General features: G+C 44.1%; 1 long non-coding RNA gene across 1 annotated transcript; it reads right to left on the minus strand.

Moving 5' to 3' along the window:
* Positions 1–345: 345 nt before the first annotated feature.
* LOC146359452 (uncharacterized) lies at positions 346–9,540 on the minus strand. Its single transcript, XR_014787268.1, has 6 exons — positions 9,498–9,540; positions 7,305–7,407; positions 6,006–6,198; positions 4,438–4,532; positions 2,809–2,911; positions 346–941 (listed from the first exon to the last, which is right to left on the minus strand). It is a non-coding gene; the product is annotated as an uncharacterized LOC146359452 (long non-coding RNA).
* Positions 9,541–15,029: the final 5,489 nt, after the last annotated feature.

A 15,029-nucleotide genomic window follows, 5' to 3' on the forward strand; every position in this document is an offset into this window, starting at 1 on the left:
ATACCCAAAAGGATGGGATGTTTTTATGAGTGCTCTGGCTGAACTAAATGTCCCAGCATCTGTAGTGGGTAATCCTACCCATAGAGAAACCTTGGACTACCTAAAGAACCCCAAAGGCGCGACGCCAATGTTGTTGCACACCTCTACAAGTGCTAAAAAACAAAAGCGTTCTGATGCTCCTACCTGGTTCAGCTTATGAAGTTACCTTTTGCAGTTTTTGTTTTATCAGGACTAAAAATAAATTAGTATTTATATAAAAAAACTTACTTAAAGTAATCTGTGCTGTGCCTGTCTACTTTAAGGGTAAATACTTAGAAAACATACAGACAAGACATTCTTTGTTTTAAAAAAACCCAATAGAGGATGCTTTATTGGGAAATGCGGCTATGAAAATCACGGTATGATCTACAGCATTGGGCAGGTTGGAACTTGTCTAAGGCATGCCTGGGCAAGTTGGAACTTGTCTAAGGCATGCCTGGGCATGTTCTTGTTTTTTACAAAATGATCCACCATTTGATCCTTTCTTTCTAAACTGTGAGAATAGGGTAAATAGTTAGAAAACATACAGACAAGACATCCTTTGTTTTTAAAAAAAACAATAGAGGTTGCTTTATTGGGAAATATGGCTATGAAAATCACGGCATGATCTACAGCATTGGGCAGGTTGGAACATGTCTAAGGCGTGCCTGGACATATTCTTCTTGTTTTTCACAAAATGTTCCACCATTTGATCATTTCTTTCTAAATTGTGAGAATACAGTTCTTGAATCTGTTTAAATGTTAGGCCTTTACAACGCTGCTGCAGGAAAAATACACAATGGTAGCCACAAACCACGGACTCATCGGCTTGGAGTTGCCTGGGTTGAAACACAGTCTTCCTGGCATTTTTTCTTAAAAAATTCATGGTGGTTTTAGGGAAGAGGCGGTGGTTGGGCGGGTGCCTGTAGGAATCAAAAAAAAATTATTTCCATTTTTATCCTCTGTCAAGTAGATGGCCAGCCAGTGTTCTCCAGGTAGGTTGTGGGAGTGGGTATTGACTACTAACCCCACAGGCCTTTGGTGTACCCTCCCACTGGGAAGCATGTCACAAGGAAACACGCCGTAGAAAATCCTTCTGGTGTAGGAGCTTGAAGATAGCACACAAGTTAGCTGCACGCTGTCCATGTTACATATAGTCAAACAGGACATTTCTCCTGTGATTTATTTCTATCACATTGTCAAAAACACCATAAACAATCATGTTGACCGTAGCGACCAGGGCTTTAGCAAAACGGAATTCTGCTCTCAGGTTCCCAGTTTTAATCAAAGAATAGTGATCTCCACATTCTTCGTCCGGCGTCAGGTCAAATGCAAAAAGTGTGTAACCGTTCGCATACTCCTCACGGTTAATTAAAAGGGCCCTATCTTTCATATCTTTGCCAGCTGTTTGTACCAGACTCATGTATTCTCTTACACAGTTTCCATCTTCACAATTGGGTTGGAGTGGCTTCATGGGGATATGCTCTCCATCTAGGGATGGCAGAGAATTCCGCCACGGATCTCGGAGCGGCCGATTGCCAGTGCATTCGGCCCCCAAAAATCTGTGGCGGAACGGCCTTCCACCCCCCCGCCACCCCCGCGGATCCCCCCGGGACAAGACTTACCTGGGGCGGATCTTCCGGGCGGCGGCAGCTCCGGTGGCGGCTTTGGTGGCGGCAGCAGTAGCAGCTGGTCTTCTGACCAGCTGCCGCCGCCACCGCCATTTGCAGTTTGTTTGTTTGTTTGTTTGTTTTTTACACACACGTGATAGGCTACATAAGTTTTTATGTACCCTAAAACGTCTGGGTAAAAAAAATAATAAAAAAAAGGCGTACGCAAATGGCGGCGGCTATGGCCGCCGCCATTTGCGTTCACCTTCCCCCCCCCCCAGACATTTTAGGCTACGTAAAAACTTATGTAGCCTATCACGTGTGTGTAAAAAACAAAAAACCCAAAAAACTGAAAATGGTGGCGGCTATGCTATTTGCGTTCCCCTTATTTTCGCTGTCTTAGTCTACATAAATAATTAAGTAGACTAAGACGGAGAAAATAAGGGAAACGCCAATAGCGTCCGCTAAGTTATTTGTGTTCCCCTTATTTTCGCCGTCTTAGTCTATGTAAATATTTACGTAGATTAAGACGTCAAAAATAAGGAACGCAAATGGTGGCAGCCGTAGCCGCTGCCATTTGCATACATGGTTTTTTTTTCCCCCAGAGCCCTCTGCAGCTGGAAATCCGGCTGTGGATGGCTCTGGGCTGGCTGGGCCTGGCTGGCTGCTCCATGGAGCACAGCCGGCCACAGAGGATTCCGGGGGGAGGAATGGAGCGACTCCCCCCCTGTCCAGGATTCCGGGGGGAGGGACGGAACGCCTCCCCCCCACCATCAACATAATCCGCGAACAGGTAAGTGATTTTCGTACATCTCTACTCAGTGCTATCCATACTCCAAGCGGCATGTAACTTGGTTTCAGGAAAAGTTCTTTGCCCCATGGGAAATACAGCTAAAGGTAAGCTGTCTGTTACAGTCGCTGTGACATCAGCTCCTTTCCCTGGTTTACTGTTTATCACTCCAGGTTTCATAGGTGCAGTTTCCATCTTTCTGGGCTGAATGCACAATGGTACTGGGAGATGAGTAAAACTCGTAGGTCCCTCATTCACTCTTGGTTGCGCCACGTAGGGATGTCAGAGAATTCCGCCACGGATCTCGGGGAGGCCGAATGCCAGCGCATTCGGCCCCCCGAAATCGGTGGCGGAACGGTCTGGCCCCTGCCCCCCCGGGACGAGACTTACCTGGGGCGGATCTTCCTGGCGGCGGCGGCAGCGGTTCCGGCGGCAGCTCCAGCGGCGGTTCGGCAGCGGCAGCTGTGGTGGCTGGTCTTCCGACTGGCTGCCGCTGCCATTTCCAATTAAAAAAACAACAAAACAACAAAAAAAGTGATAGGCTACGTAAAGATTTACGTAGCCTATCACGGCTGGATTTAAAAAAAACACTGTGATAGTCTACGTAAATGTTTACGTAGCCTATCATGGCTGAGTAAAAAAGAAAGAAAAAAAAGTGCGTACGCAAATGGCGGCGCCCATAGGCGCCGCCATTTGCGTTCCTTATTTTGGCACGTCTTAGTCTACATAAACATTTATGTAGACTAAGATGACGAAAATAAGGGGAACGCAAATAGCGTAGCGTCTTCGCTATTTGCATTCCCCTTATTTTCGCTGTCTTAGTCTACGTAAATGTTTACGTAGACTAAGACGGCAAAAATAAGGGGAACGCAAATAGCGTAGAGGCTTCGCTATTTCCATTCCTCTTATTTTCGCCGTCTTAGTCTACGTAAACATTTACGTAGACTAAGACAGCGAAAATAAGGGGAATGCAAATAGCGAAGATGCTACGCTATTTGTGTTCCCCTTATTTTCGTCATCTTAGTCTACATAAATTTTTACATAGACTAAGACGTGCCAAAATAAGGGATGCAAATGGCGGCGCCTATGGGCGCCGCCATTTGCATACGCACGTTTTTGTTTTTGTTTTAACTCAGCCGTGATAGGCTACATAAACATTTACGTAGCCAATCATGGTTGACTGCAGGGACGCAAACGGCGGCGGCTACGGCCACCGCCATTTGCGTCCCTGCTAGCCAGCGGCCGGATGTCTGGCTGCTGGCAGAGCTGGCCAGCGGCTCCGCAGAATCGCTGCGGAGCACAGCCGGCCGGCCAGGATTCCGGGAGGGGAGGAACGCCTCCCCCCGCACCATCAGCATAATCCCCGAAAGGTAAGTGATTTTCGTACATCCCTAGCGCCACGTTCTCTGTCCAGAAAACATGTCTGGGCAACATAAAAGGCTGTTTTTCTGGGGGCAAGGTCAATGAGGTTGTGGGGCGTGACTTTACAGGGCTAGGCTCTAAGACCTCTTCCTATTGGTCCATGGTGGTGCGGCGAGTTCATACAGGGGTCACATGACCCCGCAGGACCAATCCGGGCACGGCTTGGAAAAGGCCCCGCGGGCCATCTCTGTACCCATACCCGCTAGGGCTCTAAAACCAATTCCTATTGGTCCACAGTGGCGTGGCGAGTTCGTAGAAGGGTCACATGACCTTGCCGGGCCAATCTGGGGCGCGGCTTGGAAATGGCACCATGGGCCATTTCTGCACCTGTGCTTCCTAGGGCTCTAAAACCAATTCCTATGGGTCTACGGTGTCATGGCAAGTTCGTAGAGGGGTCACATGACCCCCGTCAGGTGACCCTGGAGGTCATATGACCGGGATCAGCTGATTGCATACGTGGGGCTTCCGGCTAGGGGGGGACTTCCCATCTCAATGGGGGGCAGCGCAACTGTCACCTTTGCAAATGGGGCGTGGTTTAGAGTTTGATGCAGGCCCCCTCCTTTACTACTTTCCTGTGGCTGGAAGATTTCGAATTACCATGTGTATTTGTTCCTCCAAATCTGTTTCCTCCTCCTCGTTGCTGGTGAGTGACGTTGTTCTGGACAGGGTATCTGCTACTGGTACTTCTTTGCCTGGTTTGTAGATGATTTTGAAATCATTTTTTTGTAGTCTCAGGATCATTCTTTGTGGTCTGGCTGGTGCTTGTGCCTGTGGCTTTCTCATGATGTTCTCTAGGGTTTGTGATCACTTCTCACAGTTGTGATTAATGCCAATTCCTGACAAGCTGTAATTCCTAATACTAGTTGTGCAGGAGTGTCAATTATGTAGAAATAAAGCTTGTGCACATTGCCTGGGTGTTCATGTTCTAGTGTGCATTTCCCTATCACTTTCAATGGTTGTCCCCCATGTTCAGTCAGTGCAGGAAATCCCTTTGTTTACTGCTTTCCCTCTTTTGCATACATTTTCAAAAATATTTGTGATGGTATGAAATTTACTTTTGCCCCAGGGTCCATTTTGTACAACAAATTCGTTCTCAAGCTGCCCACTTCTATATTTATATAAGCTTCATCTGATTCTTTATCTTTGGCAGAAAATGTTGCTAGGAAAAGCTGCTCTTTGCAATTTGGTGTCATTGCATTGTCCTCACTTTCTCCTATCAGATTTACTTTCCTTTGTTTTGGGTCTTTTGCTTTACAAGCTTTTGCAAAATGATTTTTTCTTTTTGCAATAATTGCATGTTTTGCCCCATGTAGTACTTGCTCTTGCTCGAAGGTGGCTCTCCCCACACATCTGACATATTCCTATCTTGCTATCCTATTCCTTTACAGGTTTTTGCATTTTGCAATCTTGCTTATTTGCTGAATGCACCCTTTTTGCAAACTGTGTGTACCCCTGGTTTATTTTGCAAGATTTGCATCTGTGCGCTTGCCATTTTATGAGCTCTTGCAATTTTTACTGCATTTTCTAAAGTTGTCTTCCTGTAACAACCTCTCCTGTATTTCTTTGGAGTTGGATCCCATCAGAATTTGGACCTTAATCATATAATCTGCATCATGAAATGCACAGTCTCTTGCTATTAGGTGCAGCTGTGTTACCCATTCCTCTATGGATTCAGCCTGTCATTGATGCCTTTCATAGAAGAGTGTTCTCTGCACAGACATGTTTTTGCGTTGAGTACAGTATGCCTCAAACTTCACAGATAATGCCTTTGGCTTTTTCCTATCCTCAGGGGATAACTCGCAATTTGCAGTCTATGATCTACAAATGTCTCTTCCTTTCTGGCCTATGGATATCAGGAAGCCATTTGCTCCTTAGACCTTTGTCTGCTTCAGGGCCGGCAAACACTAGCTCCATAATTTCCCTCCACTGTGACCAGTTTTCTGCAACATTTCCAGACTCAGAATTCAGGAGTTGTACTTGCTTGGACTTGAAGCCATTCTTTCTATTGTTTACTGAGGCTGGATCTACACTTACTGCTTTTTTTTGCTTTCAATGAGGCTTCACCGCCCGCCTTTCACACTACGCAGTGCCCGCCTCGAATTGGAACCAGAATTTCCCACTTCCGTGCTCTCGCTTTCAATTAGGGATGTACAAAAGTGACTTACCTTTTTGCGGATTCTGTTCATGGGGGGGGGGAGTGTTTCGTCCCTCCCCCCAGAATCCTCGACGGGGGGAGGCAATCCGGTCCTTCCCCCCGGAATCCTCGACGGCTGGCTGTGCTCCGCGGCGGCTCCGTGGAGCAGCTGGCCAGGTCCAGGCCAGGGCGGTCCACAGCCGGATTTCCGGTCGCTGAGGGCTCTGGGTAACAAAAAACAACAACTGTGTATGCATTTTACGTAGACTAAGACGAAGAAAAGAAAGGGGAACGCAAATAGCCTAGTGGGCGCTATTTGCGTTCCCCTTTCTTTTCTTCGTCTTAGTCTATGTAAATATTGACGTAGACTAAGACGGCGAAAAATAAGGAATGCAAATGGTGGCGGCCGTAGCCACCACCATTTGCTTACGCATTGTTTTTTTTTAAATCCAGACGTGATAGGCTACGTAAGTCTTTACGTAGCCTATCATGTTTATGGGGGGGGGGGAGATAGACTGCAAATGGCAGCGGCGGCAGCCATTTGGAAGACCAGCCACCGCCGCCGCCGAAGCTGCCGCTGGAGCCGCCGCCATCCAGAACATCCACCCCAGGTAAGTTTCGTCCCGGGTGGGATCCGCGGGGGCGTGGCAGGCCGTTCTGCGATGGATTTTGGGGGGCCGAATGCACTGGCATTCGGCCTTACCGAGATCCGTTGCGGAATTCTCTGACATCCCTACTTTCAATACCCTAATATTCCGGTATTTCCCCTTAATGTGCTCTGATTTTCCACCTTCACTACCATATCCAGTTGTAGTCCCCTCCCGCTCCTGTCCATATGCGGTGGTGTTTGTATTTCCCTCCTGACCAATCACAGCTCTCGGCGGCCCCATGTCGTCTTCCGGCTAATGATCGCATAGCTTCCTCAGCAGCCCCCATTTACTCAGCAACAAGCAAAGGGCTGGATGTGCACACGCTTGTCTGTTCTTGGAAGCTAGGAATCAGGCTTCCTGCACTGAGCAGGGGGTGGTTCTATTCCTTCAAATGAGATTAAGTTTTACCCCCTCCTATCCCCCGCTCTGGATGGTTTTTTTAAAAAATGAAGGCATCCTCGCAGAATCGATGTTCTCAGCGATGTTTTTTTTTTCTAATTCAGGCATGATCTTCAAAGCTTTGAAGTTGTGAACTGGGGAGAGGTAATGAGTGAGGTACTGCAGGGCTCAGTCTTGGGCCCAGTGTTCTTCAACATTTTAATTAATGACTTGGAGGAGGAGGTGCAGGGAACGCTGAACAAATTTGCAGATGACACAAAATTGGGCAATATAGCTAATACCTTGGAAGACAGAAACAAAATTCAAAGTGATCTTGATAGACTGGATCGCTGGGCAGAAAACAACAGAATGAAATTTAATAGGGATAAATGCCAAGTTCTGCATCTAGGAAAAAGAAAGCCAATGTACAGTTAAAAGATGGGGGATACTTGGCTCAGAAATACTACAAGCAAGAAGGATCTTGGAATTGTGGTAGATCACAAGATGAATATGAGCCAACAATGTGATGTGGCTGCAAAAAAGGCAAATGCTCTTTCGGGCTGCAGTAATAGAAGTATAGCTTCCAAATTCTGTGAAGAGACACTGTGCCTCACCAAAGGCTTCTGAGCAAATTTAGTAGTCATGAGATAAGAGGACAGATCCTCATATGGATTGGTAACTAATGTAGAATAAACTTGTGTGTTTCAATGTGTTCAAACTCTACCACTGTGGGTTCAGTCTGGAATGCATTGCTGTGGAAGCAGGCGGGATATTTGTCAATATTTCAGAGGGCAGTAATTCTTAGACCATTCACACACAGGGGTGGTGGTGAGGTGTCAAAGGTTTTCTTTTTTCCCCTCTTGGTTTTACAATAGAGGAAAATACCTTGTCACCTCCCCAAGGGGTCAATTGGCTGACTATGCAGTAGCTCAGTCAGCTCCCCAATTAATGCCACAGAATGGACATGTCTGCCCAAGATCAATGGTGGCCTGAAACACAAGCAAACTTCAAAATTCTCTACACATCTATTTCTTTTATGATGGGGGTCTAGCGCAGATCCTGGACTAAAAAGCTACTAGCAGACATTTGCTACTCTCCGCCCCCTCTTCCCCCATGCTATCAGTAGACAATAACAAGCCGAGTGTCTACATGGAAATAGGGATGGCAGAGAATTCCGCCACGGATCTCGGGGAGGCCGAATGCCAGCGCATTTGGCCCCCCGAAATCGGTAGCAGAACGGCCTGCCACCCCCCCCCCCGCGGATCCCCCCGGGATGAGACTTACCTGGGGCAGATCTTCCGGGTGGCGGCTCTGGCGGCGGCTCGGCAGCGGCGGCTGCGGCGGTCGGTCTTCCGACCGGCTGCCGCCACCGCCATTTCCCATGTAAAAAAAAAGACGTGATAGGCTTTGTAAAGATTTACGTAGCCTATCATGGCTAGGTTAAAAAAAAAACATGATAGGCTAAGTAAATCTTTACGTAGCCTATCACATCTGACTTTAACAAAAAAAAAACATGCGTACGCAAATGGTGGCGGCTATGGCCGCCACCATTTGCATTCTTTATTTTGGCCCGTCTTAGTCTACATAAATATTTACGTAGACTAAGACGGCGAAAATAAGGGGAACGTAAATAGCGTCCACTACGCTATTTGCGTTCCCCTTATTTTCGCCATCTTAGTCTACGTAAATATTTACATAGACTAAGATGGGCCAAAATAAGGAACACAAATGGTGGCGGCTGTAGCCACCGCCATTTGTGTACGCGCGTGTTTGTTTGTTTTTTAAGTCAGACATGATAGGCTACGTAAAGATTTACGTAGCCTATCATGGCTGACTACAGGGATGCAAACGGCGGCTGCTACGGCCACCGCCGTTTGCGTCCCTGCTAGCCAGCGGCTCCGCAGAATCGCTGCGGAGCACAGCCGGCCGGCCAGGATTCCGGGGAGAGGGACGGAACGCCTCCCCCACCCAGCGGAACCCAGCGGAGCCAGGTAAGGCCAATTTCGTACATCCCTACCTGGAACTGGAATGAGAAGCGCTTCTGGTATTATCCAGATTTTCATAAAATTATTTTTGGTCTGTCCCAGGCACCTGAGGCAAAAAATGTGGACTAAATACCACCTTAAACCCCGCTTTTCACAGGTCGAACTGCACTCTAATCCACCTTACTTTATGGTTGGATCATGAGTGGAGTCCCACTAGTAGAAGTGAACATCATTAACCGCATAGATACTGCTCAGCCAATGAGAGAGGCTTGCTCCTGCCTAGGGATGTCAGAGAATTCCGACACGGACTGAAATGGGATCAAATTCCCTTCAGTCCGTGCCACGGAATCCTCTGAGGAACGGCACCACGAGGTCCGGCAAAGCCAGCAGTCATGTGGCTTTTTTTTGGTCATCTGCACAGAGTCGCGAAATTTTCATAAATAAAAATGCAAGGTAGCATATTCCGAAAATAAATACGCAAGTTTTTTTTTTTTAATGAATTGTGCTCACCGCCTTGTTTGTGGGTCTTCTTTTTCAATTGAAATCCTCCATCTCCATTTACTTTCAGCCAAAACACTTCCTCCTCCTAGGGGCTTCCCAAAAGAAGGCTGTCCTAGGTGTGCCTGAGCGATGCACTCTTTGTTTAAAGCAACGCTGTTTGAAAGAAAGAAAAAGCCTTTTAAAATGACCATGCCGGTCTGGAGCCCTGCACGGATATTATTCCCCCTGCTAGGCTTTCTATTTCCACATCCAGCGTTGTTGTTGATGTTGTGATTCTAAAATGGAGAGGAGAACCAACTCTGTGAATGTCTACTCAGAAGTAAGTCTTATGGAGTTCAATGCGACTTACTCCTACACATGTCAGCACCCCACTTGCCCTCAGCTCAGCTTTGTATTTCCACTTCCAACGTCCTGTTAGTTATCTCACTGGGTGACTTTGGGCTGGACTCTAACCACTACACATTCTTCTGTTATGAAACTCATGAAGAAAAAGAGACAGTATAATGGAAAGTTCTTTCTGAAGCAGTCACACTTGTACAAATGCAGCATGAAGGGAAAGATCAGCAAGGTTCTCTTTGTTTGAATAAAAAGTACACTCTGCACATGCTCAAGGAATGGACAAAATGAGGAATAAACATACCAGGGAATATGAAGAACTATATTCTTCCATTATGTGTGTGTGTGTGTGTAATCACCCTCCATCCAGCTGTTCGCTAGGAACCCCCCCCCCCATTCACCCAAGGGTCTTCTGAGATAACTAACAGGAGGTTTGCTAATGAGCTGGATGTGGAACTACAAAGCTGAGCTGGGGGCATGTGGGGTGCTGACATGTGTAGGAGTAAGTCGCATTGAACTCAGTAAGACTTACTTCTGAGTAGACATGCACAGAGTTGGTTCTCCTCTCCGCTCAGCTTTGTATGAATGAATCGGTGGCTGCTATCTGTGAAAGGAAAAAGCAAACTGCTGAGTTACTCTGAAGGGGCAACCTAGCGCGATTCCATGATAGGGGAAGTTTGTTCCCAGCCCTGTCCATGCTCCCTTGCTGTACTGGCTGCCTTTCTCCTTCCCTTCCGGGTATTCCTTAGTTGTAAGGAACTAAGGTGTATCGCGTGACTGAGAATTTGCAGGTGTATCACGGCTGCAGAATACCACAGCTGCAGGCTCCTGTTACTGGCTGCCTATTCTCCTTCAGCTAGGTGTATTCTTTATTGTGCACTACGTATAAACGGGTACTCCACTATTGTGAATGAAACAGCGCTACTGCTATTATGAATGGGAAAAGGAGGCTACTTATTGTGAAAGCAGCCCTACTGCAACTGGGAAAAAAGAGGGAATGGAGGGGGAACAGGTGGCCCCGCCCCTTGGCCATATCACTTGCAAGTAGGGCTGGCTCAGATGCTCGACTGGGTCTAGGATTCTGTTGGGTTCCCCCCAGCCTGCATCCCCAGACCATGCCTGCTGAACCCCTGGCCTCACTTACCCCTGCTCGCACCCTCCCAGATGCTCCCTGCATAATGCCTCTAATATTGTATAGATCAAGCTTTCCCAGCCCAAATGTGCTCATTTTTAATTACTCCCTTTTTTCTTTTAAAAAAAACCTTGTCAAAATGGCAGGTGCTTGCAGATGAGACCCAGGGTGACTGCTGGTGGCTAGCCAAGCTCGTGGAGGCTCGATTGCGGGTCTGGGGGGGCTTGAGCAGGTGCGGTGCTTCAGCAGGTTTTCCAAAAATATGCAAAATTTTTCAGCAGGTTTTCCAAAAATGTGCATTTTCAGGGTGGATGCTGTGGGATGGCGGCAGATTGGCAACAACATCATCCCTCACAAATGACCCCAATGTGCTCTACGACCACACTGAATCAGCCATGTAGACTGGCCCAAGGGCACAATTAAATTTCTTTTTTTATATATATAATAATTTTTATTTTTATTTAAAAAAGAAAAGAAAAACACAACACAACACAACACAACAACATAAAAACACAAAACGCATACACTAAAATATCTCTTAAGATTGTAAGATATCTACCTTTGGCTCCCCTTACACAACAAATGCTCATTATTATTCTCTAGGTTTTATCTTAGTTGTATATCATACATTGAGTTCACAGACATTATCTCATTTCTCTCCTAATTTTAACAACAACAACAACAACAAAAGAGAATTAACCATCTCAAAGTTCAAAATCCACATACATAGACATCATTTTTCTCTATTTCTTGTACAAATTCTATAAAAGGTTTCCAATCTAACATAAATTTAGTTGTTGATCCTTCTTTAATTATAATAGTAAGTTTTGCCGTCTCTGCCAGCTCCATCATTTTCATGATCCACTCGCTCACAGTTGGTATTGTTTCATTCTTCCACTTTTGTGCATACAATAACCTTGCAGCCGTTTTCACGTAGAGAAAGAGGGTTCCCCCCTTCTCTTTTACGTGCTTATCTGTTAGTCCCAATAAAAAAGTTTCTGGCTTTAATTCTATAGTAGTCTTTAATATTCTTTGAGCTAAAGACTGTATTCATTTCCAAAATGTTTTAGCTTTTTTTACAAGTCCACCATAAATTATAAAATGTTCCCTCTTGATCTTCACATTTCCAACATTTTTCAGAAATGCCTTTATACATTTTAGACAATTTAAACAGTGACATATACCATCTATACATCACCTTATAACAATTCTCTTTAAGACTTGTACATAAAGTAAATTTTAAATCTTTTCCCCACATACTTTCCCACTCTTCCATTGATATATTATGACCAACATTTTGTGCCCATTTTATCATACAATCTTTTACTTGTTCATCCTCTGTCTCATACCTTAACAGTAATTTATACAGTTTAGCAATAGCATGTTCATCATTTGTACACGGTGCTGTTTCAAACTCAGATTGATTGTTCAAATCCACCATTTTTCTCATCTATTTTAAACCATTCTGTAATTTGCAAATATGAAAACCATTGACATACATGACCTTCTTCCAATACATTTTCCCTTGATTTTAACTTATATTCCCCTTGTGACAGTTCCAGTAAATCATTATATCTTATCCATTTATGCGTGCTATCAAATTCTCTTGTCTACATTGCTCCTTGTGAAGATATCAACAACATGGTATTTTTTGACAGAGCCTTAATTTATACTTATTCCAAATTCTTAATACAGCCCTTCTTATATAATGATTATTAAAATCTACATTCACTTTTGTTTTATCATATCACAAATAACCATGCCACCCATATCTCAATTCATGTCCTTCTAGTTCTAAAAGTCTTCTATTTTTCAACATCACCCACTCCTTCATCCACATCAAGCAGCAGGCAGAAAAATAGGTTTTAAAATCTGGTAATCCCAAGCCACCTCTTTCCTTTGCATCTTATAAAATTTTTATTTTAACTCTTGTTTTTTTTGCTTGCCATATAAACTTCGTTTTATCTCTCTGCCACTGCTTAAAAGGTAAATCCGATGTAATAATGGGTATCATTTGAAACAAAAATAACATTCTAGGTAATTTTGATTGTTGCAATTCTTCCCAAAAGTGATAGTTGTAATTTTTCCCATTTTAATAGGCATTGTTTAATTTCATTCCACACTTTAACAGTTATTTTGAAAAAGCATACAATTCATATTTGTCAAAAAGACTCCCAAAGATTTTATTTTATTTTCAATTTGGAAGCCAGTCTTATCCATCAACTTTTTTTCCCCTTGAGCATTCATATTCTTTGTTAAAAAATTTGTTTTCTGTTTATTAACTTTGAACCCTGCCACTGCTCCAAATTCTTTTAATTTTTTCATTAAAAATTCAATTCCCTTTAAAGTTTTTTCCAACATAAACAGCAAGGCTGGATCTACACTTACCGCCTTTTTTCGCTTCCAGTGAGGTTTCACAACCCACCTTTCACACTACGCAATACCCGCCTCGAATTGGAACCGGAATTTCCCACTTCCGTGCTCCCGCTTTCAATACCCTAATATCCCAGTATTTCCCCTTAACGTGCTCTGATTTTCCACCTTCGCTACCATATCCAGTCGTAGTCCCCTCCCCCGCCTGTCCATTTACGGCGGTGTTTGTATTTCCCTCCTGTCCAATCACAGCTCTCGGCGGCCCCATGTCGTGTTCTGGCTAATGATCACATTGCTTCCTCAGCAGCCCCCATTTCCTCAGCAACAAGCAAAGGGCTGGATGTGTGCGTGCTTGTCTGATCTCAGAAGCTAAGCGGGGTCAGCCCTGGTCAGTAGTTGGATGGGCGACTGCCTGGGAATCAGGCTTCCTGCACTGAGCAGGGGGTTATTCTATCCTTTCAAATGAGATTAAGTTTTACCCCCTCCTATCCCTTGCTCACGATGTGTGTTTTTTTAAATAAAGGCGTTATCCTCGCAGAATTGGGGCTTCTCTGCAATTTTTTTTTTTCTAATTCAGGCATGATCTTCGAAGCTCCGAAGTTGTGAAGCTTCACAGCTTCGAATCTTCGAAGATCATGCCCTGAATTAGAAAAAAAAAATTGTGGAGAAGCCCTGATCTTGTCCGAAAATGATCTTGGTAGAACCTGTCCGAAAATGATCTTGGTAGAACTTGTATTTTGCCAATATTTGTAGCAAGCTCTTTAGTTGTCAAAATCATATCAATGCTTGAAAAAGATTTATGTCTTTCTGAAAATATGTATATTCTTTTGAGTTTCCATTTTTATCTCTCTATATATCTACTGAGGCCAAATTGTCCATCAATTCAAAAAAACTTTTAGGTAATTTCCCTTGATTACTCTTTATTTTTTCCTTCGGTATACTATCCATTTGAGGTGTAATCACCCCATTCCGATCTCCCATTAAACTGTCAAAAGTTAGATCCACGAGTTTGGATAAGAGATCCTCATAAAATTCTGCTTTGGGGTCATTAGGTGAATAAACCCCTAAAATCAACGTTGATACATCATTCAGTGTAATTTTAACTCCCACAAAACAACCTTGTTCATCTGACAATACCAATTCTGGTCCCAAATGTGGTTTAACATATAAAACTACTGCATTTTTCTTTTTTCAGCTTGCAGTTATAAACTCTTCACCTAATTTTTTATTAATTAAATATTTGGTATCTTCTTTCTTAATACGAGTTTCTTATAAGCATATTATATCTTGTTTCAATTTTTGTAAATAGTAAAATATTTTCTTTCTCTTTTGAGGAGCATTCACCCCAATAATGTTCCAAGTTAAAAATTTATAATCCATTTTAAAAAAAAGATTAAGGTACATTCTTAATTTCCACCTGTTGCACCCTGTGTGCTGTCCTCTTCTTGTATATCAGGTTATAGGTCTGTCCAATCTTTTCCATAAGTTTGAAGGAACTCTCTTGCTTTTTGAACTGAGTTCAACTTAAATCTCTGTTCTCTGTAAGAGAAGACCACACCTTCTGGGAATTCCCATCTAAACATGATATTTTTCTGTTTCAGGATTGTTGTTAACAAGGCATAATCTCTCCTTTTCCTCAGAAATCTTCCAGGAATTTCTTTCATGACAATAATTTATTTGCCCACCAACTTCAATTTAGT

The sequence above is a fragment of the Heloderma suspectum genome, chromosome 1 (assembly GCF_057233095.1).
Source record: "Heloderma suspectum isolate Gila_16-S chromosome 1, 16-S_ref, whole genome shotgun sequence".
Lineage (NCBI taxonomy): Eukaryota > Metazoa > Chordata > Lepidosauria > Squamata > Helodermatidae > Heloderma > Heloderma suspectum.